Source organism: Perca flavescens, chromosome 4 (genome assembly GCF_004354835.1).
Source record: "Perca flavescens isolate YP-PL-M2 chromosome 4, PFLA_1.0, whole genome shotgun sequence".
NCBI classification, from domain to species: Eukaryota; Metazoa; Chordata; class Actinopteri; order Perciformes; family Percidae; genus Perca; species Perca flavescens.
Genome location: NC_041334.1, coordinates 7679732 through 7690966, shown reverse-complemented (window position 1 = coordinate 7690966; position 11235 = coordinate 7679732). Strand labels below are relative to the sequence as shown.

The 11235-nt window shown below is 41.3% G+C and overlaps 1 protein-coding gene across 5 annotated transcripts in view; it reads right to left on the bottom strand.

The window, feature by feature from the left end:
- The window catches only part of setd5 (SET domain containing 5), a 68139-nt gene extending 57645 nt beyond the window's left edge, over positions 1-10494 (bottom strand). For 3 of the 5 annotated variants that reach the window (XM_028575001.1, XM_028575002.1, XM_028575003.1), the window contains exon 1: positions 10003-10494. The gene's annotated coding sequence lies outside the window, so the exon portion shown is untranslated. The remainder of the gene's footprint in view (positions 1-10002) is intronic. The other 2 variants (XM_028575004.1, XM_028575005.1) reach the window with 1 other exon arrangement.
- Positions 10495-11235: the final 741 nt, after the last annotated feature.

The following is an 11235-nucleotide window of genomic DNA, read 5'->3' as shown; positions in this document are numbered from 1 at the left end:
TCGGATCTCCAGAGAGCAGCGCAGGCATTTAAGTGGTTCCAAACGAGGCACCAAAATCCTGTTGCTGTCCGGTTGATACCGTTCGTTTAGGCACTGGTGCCATATTAGCATTGATTTCAGTAACCAACCCTGATCACTTGGTTGTGAAAAGTGCATCCACAAACATCTTAATGTCATCAAATGCTTAAAATAATACTGCAGCCTAGAAAAACACATTAGCACATTTAGAACAAATATCCACATTAACAGAAACAAGGATGCATTTTCAAATTGAATTGCATTAAAATAAATAAATTGAGTCCCTTCTAACCATATTAAACAGTAGGAGATAAAATGAACAAATATAAAACAGGTAACTCAAATAAAGCAATCTGATTGGTTCATAGCGTAATATATAACCATATACAACTATATATAGCAGCTACGATTCCTTGCAGCTACGCTTCCTTTGCACAACAAGTAGCACTCCGTCTGAGAAAAAAGCGTTAGACTAATGAACTGATAGCTAGTGCCACACTACAATGAAATAAAGCTGGTTTAAAATCAGCAAAGTAACCGTTCAAGTGTACACTTTAGGGGTGGAACCAAGCCCCCAGGAAGAGCGCCATGTCTTAAAGCCACCATGGGCTTAGCGGATACGGGTGGAGCTGCACCCCATGGCCCAGAAAGAGTTTTCACATAGACTTTGCATGGCAAAAGAAACTTCTATATATTTCAGCGGATAATTTCTTTTGGGGTACATCAACTTACCAGCCCGAACACTTAAAGGGTCCTTGTTTAAAACGCGTTTTTAACATTTTTAACATTCACTAGTAGCCAAATCCAGAGTTATTAAACTAGGTATGATGAACGCCCATAATGGAAGCGAGTAGACCCGCGGGACTGCGCCCGCCCGTTCACATGACATGTTCTCCTGAGGTCCTGTAGCTGTAATAATGGATATCGCTAATGGTTGTAATTCACCATGTGTTCTTAATGCGTTGTTAATATGTCCATGGTATTATCTTATGATACATCCGAGGGATGTATGTATGCTGTAAAGCCTGTAACGTGCATGTAACGATAGCCCCACCAAACTGGCGGACATGTTGACATGTCATAGTAGGAAAAGAACAGGTGTATTCAAAACCATTAATGATTGCTGCATTCCATTTAGGAGAGGCCCTGGTATTGTGCATGCTGACTCACTGAAATAGATTACTGGGACACTTGATGGAACTGAGCCATCGTTAAGGTTATCAATTCCAGCTGTGCTTTTCCTACTACGACAAGTCAAAATGTCTGCTGTGAAAAAGGTCCATCAGCTAGTAGCTAACATCAGCGGTAGCTAGCATGGATGTATTAAGAGAACAGTAACATGATACATAGCTATATGCCTACATAACGTTACTACAGACATAGTGATTACATCGCCTTGGTTCTCTCCAAGGGCTGTATGCTTTAAAGCTTGTAACGTGGATGAGCTCTGTTCACGAAACTACAGGCTAACCTTAGTAGCTAGCGCTAGCTAGTATCACGACATAATGATTAAATCTCCTTGATTGTCTAAATACATCCATTCTTTATTTAGATAAACATGTAAATGATCAGGAACAATAAAAACACGTTTATTGTTAGTGAATATTTTATACAATGAAAACGGTGAGTTCATGAGTTCGCATACTTGTAAGAGACACGAGAGAGAAGCTCATGAACGAGCATGTTGCTACCGGTTGCTACGACAACACAAACAAACGGTTGCTGGAAGATCCGAGCTCCATGATTGCTTTATGCGCTTTTGAGCACTCTCATTGGAATGTACGGGGCTTCCCGCCGAACGCTGTATCCAGTTCTCTTAAAACATCCATGGGTGGAACGGTACACAGACAAGGTTGCGGGAAGGGGGGTGCTGAGGGTGCTGCAGCCCAACAATAACTGCCCCACATCATCTCCACACTCCATCTGTAACTTGTAAACAAAATAAGACAATCAGCTATAAAACTGAAAATACAACATCTCTGTTCTCTGCAAAGACAAACTAAATTACCTGATTATTGCTACGTTATCACAACATTTCCCGGCCATTTTTCACCGCAGAAAGCTGCTCCCTGCCTGGCTAAAGCAAATATAGTTAGCCTGAAGAAACAAGGCGTCTGTTCCAACTAACGTTACGGTTCCGAGCCGCGACACTGGAAAAGTAACACTAACCTACAACAGTCTCTCGCCTGTACTACTGTAACTGACTGGGAAACCGAAGTTTTCCCAAACTTGCGATCTAAAAGAGGCCGGCAGGTCCTCTAAGTCTTGTGGGTCGTCACCACTCGCTATACTCGTTCTCAGTGCTGCTATCTCTGACTCACTATAACTGCATACATAGGCGAGCCCGACTACATAGGCGGCGCACCAATCAGAGCTTCAGAGTTAAGGCGGGGCCACAGATTAGGTTTATTTTATTTATTTTTATACCGTGTATTCTCCGTGTAAATTCATGCACCAAACCGTGACGCCCATACCGTTTCGGTTCAATACATGTACCGTTCCACCCCTAGTACACTATATTTAGAATATTTTCAGCACTTTACCTTGCGGTCAGATAGCCCTTTACAACGGGGAACTGAAGCAGTAATTTATGCTGTATTCTAAGCCACCAGACTTCCTTGAAATAAACAGCAATTTACATCGCAGAAAACATAAGTTGCTGTTCTACCACTGACTTGATTGGTTAGTTGCTGGTCTTCTGCTGTCTCAATTGGTTCGTTTGTGTTATTGTGTGCCTTTCTTTAACATTAAGCAAAACAAAACAATTTGCCTGTGCTAGCTGCTAGTGTAGGCTAACGTTACCTGCACTGTACTGTACACAGTATTAATCTTTCACAATTTGGTTATCCGGTTAAAAATGCACTACAGTGGGCGCCTAGATAGCTCACCTGGTAGAGCGGGTGCGCATATGAGGTTTACTCCTCGACGCAGCGGCCTCGGGTTTGACTCCAAATCACAGCCCTTTGCTGCATGTCATTCACCCTCTCTCTCTCCCCTTTCAAGTCTAAGCTGTCCTATCAAATAAAGGCCTAAAATGCCAAAAAGAAAAACTTAAAAAATAAAATGCACAACAGGAATTATTGTTTTTGTTTTACTTGTGTAGCATTTCGTTTCGCAACACTGTGTTGTACAATGACAATAAATTAACCTTGATGTAGGGCTGGGCGATATATCGATATTATATCGATATCGTGATATGAGACTAGATATCGTCTTAGATTTTGGATATTGTTATATCGTGATATGACATAAGTGTCTTTTCCTGGTTATAAAGGCTGCATTACAGTGAAGTGATGTACTTTTCTGAACTTACCAGACTGTTCTAGCTGTTCTATTATTAATGATTATTTATCTAAAATCTAAGTGTGAAAATATTTTGCGAGAGCACCAACTGTCAACTCTAGAATATGTCGCCGCAATATCAATATCGAGGTATTTGGTCAAGAATATCATGATATCTGATTTTTTTCTATATCGCACAGCCCTATATCAGAAAATATAGGACGTAGAAATAAGCGCTGAAAATGTGTAGAAGAAAATTTAACAATTACTAAAAAAACTAAAACAAACCTTATGGAGCTTTGATTTCAAAAAAGTACTCCTGTTGTTATACAGTATTTATGTTCACATTTTATTGTTATTTGAACAGCTGAGCATTGAACCAGGTGAAGAAACCGGTTTATTAATTATTCATTTGATTTTGCAACTGTTCACTGAAATAGCCGGTTTCTATAAAACTACATGTGACAATGTCATATTTGGCTTTGACTGAACAGTTGCTCTCACTTTGCGGAAAAAATATCGGGATATATATCGTATATCGATATTCAGCCAAAATATATCGGGATATGACTTTTGGTCCATATCGCCCAGCCCTACCTTGATCTATGTTGTTAATATTACAATCTAATATGATTCACAATTGTTTCCATTGTCATGGTGACATAACAGTTTGAGTACAACCAAGGAGAGAGAAAAAAAAAGTTGCGTGCAAGCACTCACACAGCCAAAACACAGTGCGCTATTTCAACAGCACTTTAATCATGACGGTATACAAGTAGTCTTTCAGAAACTCTCTGAACCAGGCTAAATAAAACAATTATGTGGTGCAATGGAACAAACCTTTTCTCACTACAGCAAAGCAATCATAGGCATTGACCACAATTACAGCAGCCAACTGTTTATCCAACTGCACACAAATATAAACAACTAAGCTTAGTCTGCACATGCTGGAGATGAGACTGGGATATATCGTCACTGGATAATGCTTCAACTCTAGCACCCATGTGGCTGTTGTCATTCTGAGTGGTTGAGTGTCCTGGGAGCGCAGTGTGGCCCGCCATTAACACAGCAATGTCCAGCTGCCTGCATGGACCGGGACCAGACGGGATGAGAGACACACAATGGAGAACAAAGGCCAACTAGGTGCTCTAAGAGGGGTGGGGGTGGGGAGGAGCAGTCGACAGCAGGGCCAGCATGACACAAAATCAATCATCTGTTTCAGAGCAAACAAGCCAACCACCGTCCGTTTGAGGCTCAGTAACCTAGGGGTGGAAAAAAGAAAGGACTACGAAAAAATACTTCTGCCTGCTTGACTACCTCTTTCTGATCTACTTCAGTTTCCTTTTTCCCTCTGAAGTCAAGCTAAAATCAAGCTACTTCTATGGAATTAATTAATTAACTCTTATCATAAATACCTAACCATGGTGGCAGCCAACAGAAGAAAATAACACATATTGAAGTCAAAACCTAACCTAAAACCTTAACTGTTGTGCATCTGAGATTAACATGTTATATTTAAAGTGCTTTAGAGGGAAAGACACTTAGTCTTCACCTTCACAATGACAGTATTCTCTGTAAGCCATGTCTACTCCCAAATGTGGAGAGAGGGATATTTTTCAAGTAGTAGTCTCACAGAGGCAAGAAGTCCATAACAGCCATCTTGTTGTTGGATAAGCTCATGCTCTGGCATAACATAAACCAGAGACACCCTCTGTCTCTCACACGTGATCTCACTGCATAACAAACACATTTACAACATGACATTTACATTTCCTCATTTGACCAACAGTCTTATTCAGAGCGACTTGAGGGCTTGCCCTGGCTCCACCTCGCAATAACATTTGTAGCACTACATATACGTGAGACCACAAGACAATGCAAGATTGCAAGTAAAATCATTCAGGATTGGCAGACATTTTGAACTGTTGTAGGGCTTTAGTTGTCCCACATTCAGGAAAGTGTGTGAGTACGATGGGCAAACACAACAGCAATTTGCAAAGAACAACATTTCAGAAAACATAACGGCAAAATAAAAAAAACACGACAGCATTTGGAGAGATTCAAACAGTAAAAGGTAGGTATGTATTGGACAATGATTCCTCATCGCTGATTGGATTCGCTGTCAAGTCTGCAACAAACAGAAGAACTTCTTTTTTGGGATTTCCAGCAGACTGGATGCCTTGTTGCACATTAGTGCCTCTCACAGTTCTGGATGATAAGATAAAAAAAGAAAAGAAAAAGAAAAAAAACTTTATCCCAAGAGATACCTTTTCCGGTTTGAGTCTCACCAAATGGTTGCGTTTGTGAGATGTCAGTGTTTTCTGAATTCTTTTGTTTTCTGAATTTTTTTCCTAATTTGCTTTTGTGTGTTCCGTTTTAGTGTTGTACTTTGCCCTTCAGGGCCTGACAACACCCTCTGAGCAAACACACTTGGAAATGTGCTTGTATTGCAATCTTGGTTTCACCTCCCATAAAGTATTTAGTATTTTAATCAATCATTACTTGGTCTCCTTAGTTACATGAAAGAAAAAGACAGGACCAGGGGAAAGGAAAGATAGAGGAGGGTTAATGTGTTGAAGCCTAAAATGTCTGAGAATTTTTCCTGCTATACGCTCAGCCAAGTATCACAAGCGAGACAGGCAGTGTCTCAAAAAAGTCAAGTAAATGAAGAGGAAAACATAAGGGTGCAATAAAAAATATGATAGTAACAAAAAAAAAGAATCAGAACAGAGAGGGGAGGGGGAGGGGGAGAGAGAGAGAGAGAGAGAGAGAGAGAGAGAGAGAGAGAGAGAGAGAGAGAGAGAGAGAGAGAGAGAGAGAGAGATGATTACATAGATTGCCTGCCTCACCCCCCTTTTGGCCTTGTTTTTCCCCCAGCCTCCTCCTCCATTATTCTCCCAAGAAGCATTGCTTCTTGGCATGAAACAGAATTAACCAGCACAGCCCTCTGCAACACCACTCCACCAACGCAGAGGAAATGCTGGGCCTCATTGGAGCAGCTCTAGAGCTCCTGCACCAATGGGAAGGCACTGATAAGGCAGGCGTCAGAGCGACTTGTTTTTAACCCTGTTGTGCAAGACGGCAAGCCACACAACAAACACACAGCAGCTGCAGAGGGGAAGATACAGAGAGGGGAAGGTAGATGGACTGGTGCTATATTTGTTCATATCTACATGATATACATTTTAAAAGCATTACTTTTCATATGCTAGATATATACACACACTACATACAGGTGTGACTTAACAGCTGAATATTTTTATACAAGAAACCGGACTTGATTTGTCTTCAAGAAAAAAAGAAAGCTTCAGTTGCTACACGCTAATGAAATCAAACTACAATAAATTCAGAGAGAAAATGCACATGGTTGCTTATCACTTAAGTGAATTTAATATTTTTGCTTTCATAGGGAGGTGTAGATCCACAACACTGGCTTAGTTGACTTGGTCACACGCACTGAACCTTATTAACATATCAATAGCTACACCTGCCCTCCATGTAATGATGCAGTGTCATCAGCATGCAAATGGAAAACTAAAAAGGACAGGGTTCCCCCCTATTCCTATTCCTCACAGCAACACCCCCTGCTGCCTCTTATCCAACTGCCTGCATTGAGACAGAATCTTGTCTTCTTTTGGAAATGTGCCAATATTATGCTTCACTCCATTTTAAACAGCGCTCACACATTTTGATTATGTTTTCAAGGGCATGTCACCTAACAGTTACATTTCTTAGTTTGTGACCACTCTGTAAATGTGAAAAAGAATGAGACAAAACAAAAAACAAAAAACTAGGCCTGGCTAACCTTGCATGTCTGCGCATTCCTCAGATCCCCAATGTTTTAGAGGCACATATTGGGACAGCAGGGCCCATCCTGCAGACAGCTCCAAACACTAACACAGTGCTACTCTTGAAGGTAGTCCTCGTTAACCAATTGTTTTATCTCAACACCCCTAACACACATATCTCACTCAAACACATAATCTGAAGGTGTTTGAGAGGCATGGAAAACCAACATGGCGAGTCAGTTCCCGACAGAGCAGCAACAAGCAGCCAAGCAGTTCATTCTTAGCTTTCCCATGGTGGCAGGGTGAGTTAATAAGGCACGTCAGGGTCAGGGGAAGTGCTGTAGGGGCTCATGTTTCCAATGGTTCTGAGAGGCCAGGTTTGCATGCTGCAGCCCACACAGTCTATTAAAAGATGTAAAACATATTCAGAGAATGTCAGTCGCAACCAATGAAACCAAGGCTCAGCACACTGCAATCAGGAATCAAGATCAATACTTGGTGCTGGCAACCCCAGCAGAGCATAGTAATCTTTCTACTCATGAAGAAAGAAACACACTGTTAACTTGAAGCCCCAAATACATTTTTCAATATCATATCAGTTTATTAAGTGTATTTTTAACTATGTTTAGTTCGAATGTGCTCGATTAGAGAGCACACTACTTTTAGTGAGCAACCAAGCACCAAATATGACTGACTGATACACCCTGACACCACATGTTGTAATATTAATGTATTCAAACCAATTCAGAAAAGATTTTTGACCGAGAATAAAGACTAATATGTCTGAAGTATGGCCATCTTGAGTTATGACAGGTAAGACAAAAAGTCTCACTGCAGAGAGGTAGTTACACATTTATTGATCTAACCATGTCCGATAACGTCTTTCTCTTTGCTTGCTGTGTCCACTGCTCCGGACTACTGGCGCAGCACAATGCTAGGCTACGTGGTTTAGCTTAAAGGAGCACAGCTATTCAGGCGACGGTAAGGGCAGCCATTAGTGCTCGGAAAACGGGTCCTAATAAATATAAAACCTCGCCAAAAACATACTGCAAGCTAGCAAAGGCACTATTTAATATCTTAGCAGTATTCGTTGTCAACTGTGGTTGTCGCTAGATCACAGTTCTAAATGTGTTTCATTTGACCTAAAATGATTATCAACTGCACTGAAAATGACAATGCGTAGCTGAAACTTGAAAACAGGATCTTTATTCGTGAAATCAACCCAATAGATATAAAGATGAAACTGGAGCGCTATCCTATAATTTAGAAAAGATCCGAATTAACGTTACCAAACCACGCAACGGTCTTAAAAAAAACATAACAGCTGAGGTCGCTCACTTAGTCGAAACTTGTGATTGCTGCATTCCGACTCAACAATGCTGCTTGCACCAAGTCACACGTTGAAATAAAAATGGAGGCTAAAAAAGGAAACAAGAGCTCCCCTCTAACATGCCACCCATTCCTCTTAACCGCCACCGAGGCTGGGGGTTGGTAGGTGGGGGAGGTGAAGAAGAGCAAGTCACTACCCAGATCTGGATTTCTGATTGCTGGATACCACACACGGAAAAAAAACAAGCACAAATAGAGAAAACACAACCGAGCTTTCAGCTTGATTCACACGACAAAGCGAATGTTACCAAAGACAAATGCATTAACATTATTTAGCCAAACACCATCATGATGCAGACACCATATTTTTTTTTCTAAAACCAAACGTATTAGTAGCTACTTATTAGTAGTAGAAATTTACTGCAGTAATTAGTTCAACTTACAAACGCGTCTTTAGGTGTATATGTAGCTAAAGGTTCATAGAGTTTGTGCTTTAGAGTAACGTTACTGGTTCAAAATAAGTACACAATCAACTGGAAAACATCCAAAAAGTTAGCTAAAATGCTAGTATAGCATTTGTTGCCTGTGGCTAACGTTAACCAATACAGCAGCTGGTTGCTTAGCTAACATGAGTCGCCAATAATGATCAAATTGCAAGTTGTGTCATGTGTAACTTTAAAAACATTCGACAGTTTCGTGGTCCCATAACAACATGTAACCCATTGCTGTCAAAACAACGCCAGGGTTGGTTTTAACAAGTGCACATTAACATCGTTACCTTACGCAGTTTGGTTCTGAACTTCCTTACCTTAAGAGATGAGATGTAGGTCTACATTATATCCATTATATATACACATATCAGAATACTAACAACCACAACAACTATGCAACAAACGCGAATGGAATAGGTATGTGCTGCTGGAGTTGTTTTGACTGTGTTACATTAGTGGTATGTTAATAAGCCTCTGCGGAAACACATTTTCGAAACTTAATTTATGTATTAATACAAATGAGATCAGTGTTTAATGAAGTGGACTCAGGGCAAACATAATATATCTAAGGGTAATGTCATGTTAATAACGATAGCAAAAGGTGGTATGAAAACTGAGAATAAACTGAACTAAAGGCACTAATGGACCAATACACGAGTCAAACTCTTGAAAACTTGCAGAATGGTGTTGAGAGCTTTGGGGACATGTTTCCTTAAAATACTGCGATGACATTGGCCATTATAAAATTAGTAATGTGGTGGATTCCCAGACTAACAAGCTAGCTATCAAAACAACACGAGGAGCTGATCAAAAAGTCATGGAAGATCCCTCCAGACACAGCTAAGAGCAGCCCTGCAAGGCAGATCATCAACACGGGGAGCTTTGTAGCCAGCCAAGCAAAAGCGACTTAAAAGTGGAAAGATAGTGAGGGCAACCAACTTGTTCTAATAAACTTAAGTGGACGCTTTAGCCAAGTTGGTAAGCTTTATGGCTATGTTTGGTTGACTACTTGATCAGTAGCTACATGTATGTTATATTTATGTTACTGCCCCCATTTATATAAGGGGATATTAACACATATTTAAAGTACTCACCTAAAGAGGCATTCCAAACTTCAGCAAATGCATGTACAATGTGAGGTCCTTAGAGTATCCCAACATCAAATCCAACCAGACCAGTAGGCCTGAAGGTAGGCCTCGGAGTCTCCTGTATCCTTTGCCCTTAAAAGTAGCTCCCTCTCCAGGGGTAGGACACAAACTTCTCAGTGTCACACACGCATAGGCGGAAAGTTAAATCCCCTGTCCTGTTCAGGTGCACTGCATCCATTGAATGTCTATTATAGATCCCCGGTGGATAATGTATTTTAGTGTATTGTATATATACAGTCGCTATTTATAATGGGGTATATGCTGCTGTATGTGATACTGGGCTCTGATTCTGTCTCGGGTCCTTACGTTCGCAGAGGCGCCCATCCCCCTCCTCCTCACCGGCATCGACCGCGGGTCCCAGCGAAACTGACACACAACCACGCCACGGGGTTTCCCTGGCGACAGTGCAGGGGCTCTCTCCTTGGGCGGCCCTTGCTGCGATATTCCGCCTCTCGCCAATGATTCGACAGCAATGTGTCAGTCATGTTACAAACGAGATATACGTTCAAGTCTTTGGTAAATTCCAGCGTCGATATTTTTTCTCCGTCAACTACGTCAATCGGGGCGGGCACTGCTTTGAGGAGGTCTGTCCGGCTGCAAAATTTCAGTTGCATTTATGATATGTGTGTACTGGTGGCTTACAAGGAGAGCAAGAGAGTGGCTGGATTCGGAAGATAATCTGACACCCAACAGAGGATCTTTACCTTCAGAATTTCGGGAAATGCTCTTTATTAAATTCAAATGCCATGGAATTGGAATTAATGTTTTTTATTTGAGGCTTATATTTATCTATTTAATGAGGAAGGAACTATCATGCAATTACATAGTAGCAAGCGTTAGCTACAACACGGGGTCTCTGGGGGCCAGTTCCAGGGACACCAGAGGCAGGGTTAGCCCACTGGGTCAGCCCCACCTACCGGTACGTCAGATGAATGGAGCGTGAGGCTTATAATATACCCATGGTATGAGGTGTCGCTCTCTGGTAGCATTTCGGAAGGGGTTGGACCTCTTTATATAGTCTATGGGTTGGACAGGGAAATTGACCAGTGCTCATGCTTTGCAAATACTTTTTAATAGTCTATCTACTTCTGCTCGCTGTCGAAATCAGTCTATTCCCACACTCTGCAACAGAAACTGAATAAGTAACGGACACAATTTAAAATACCTCTCAGCAGCGGA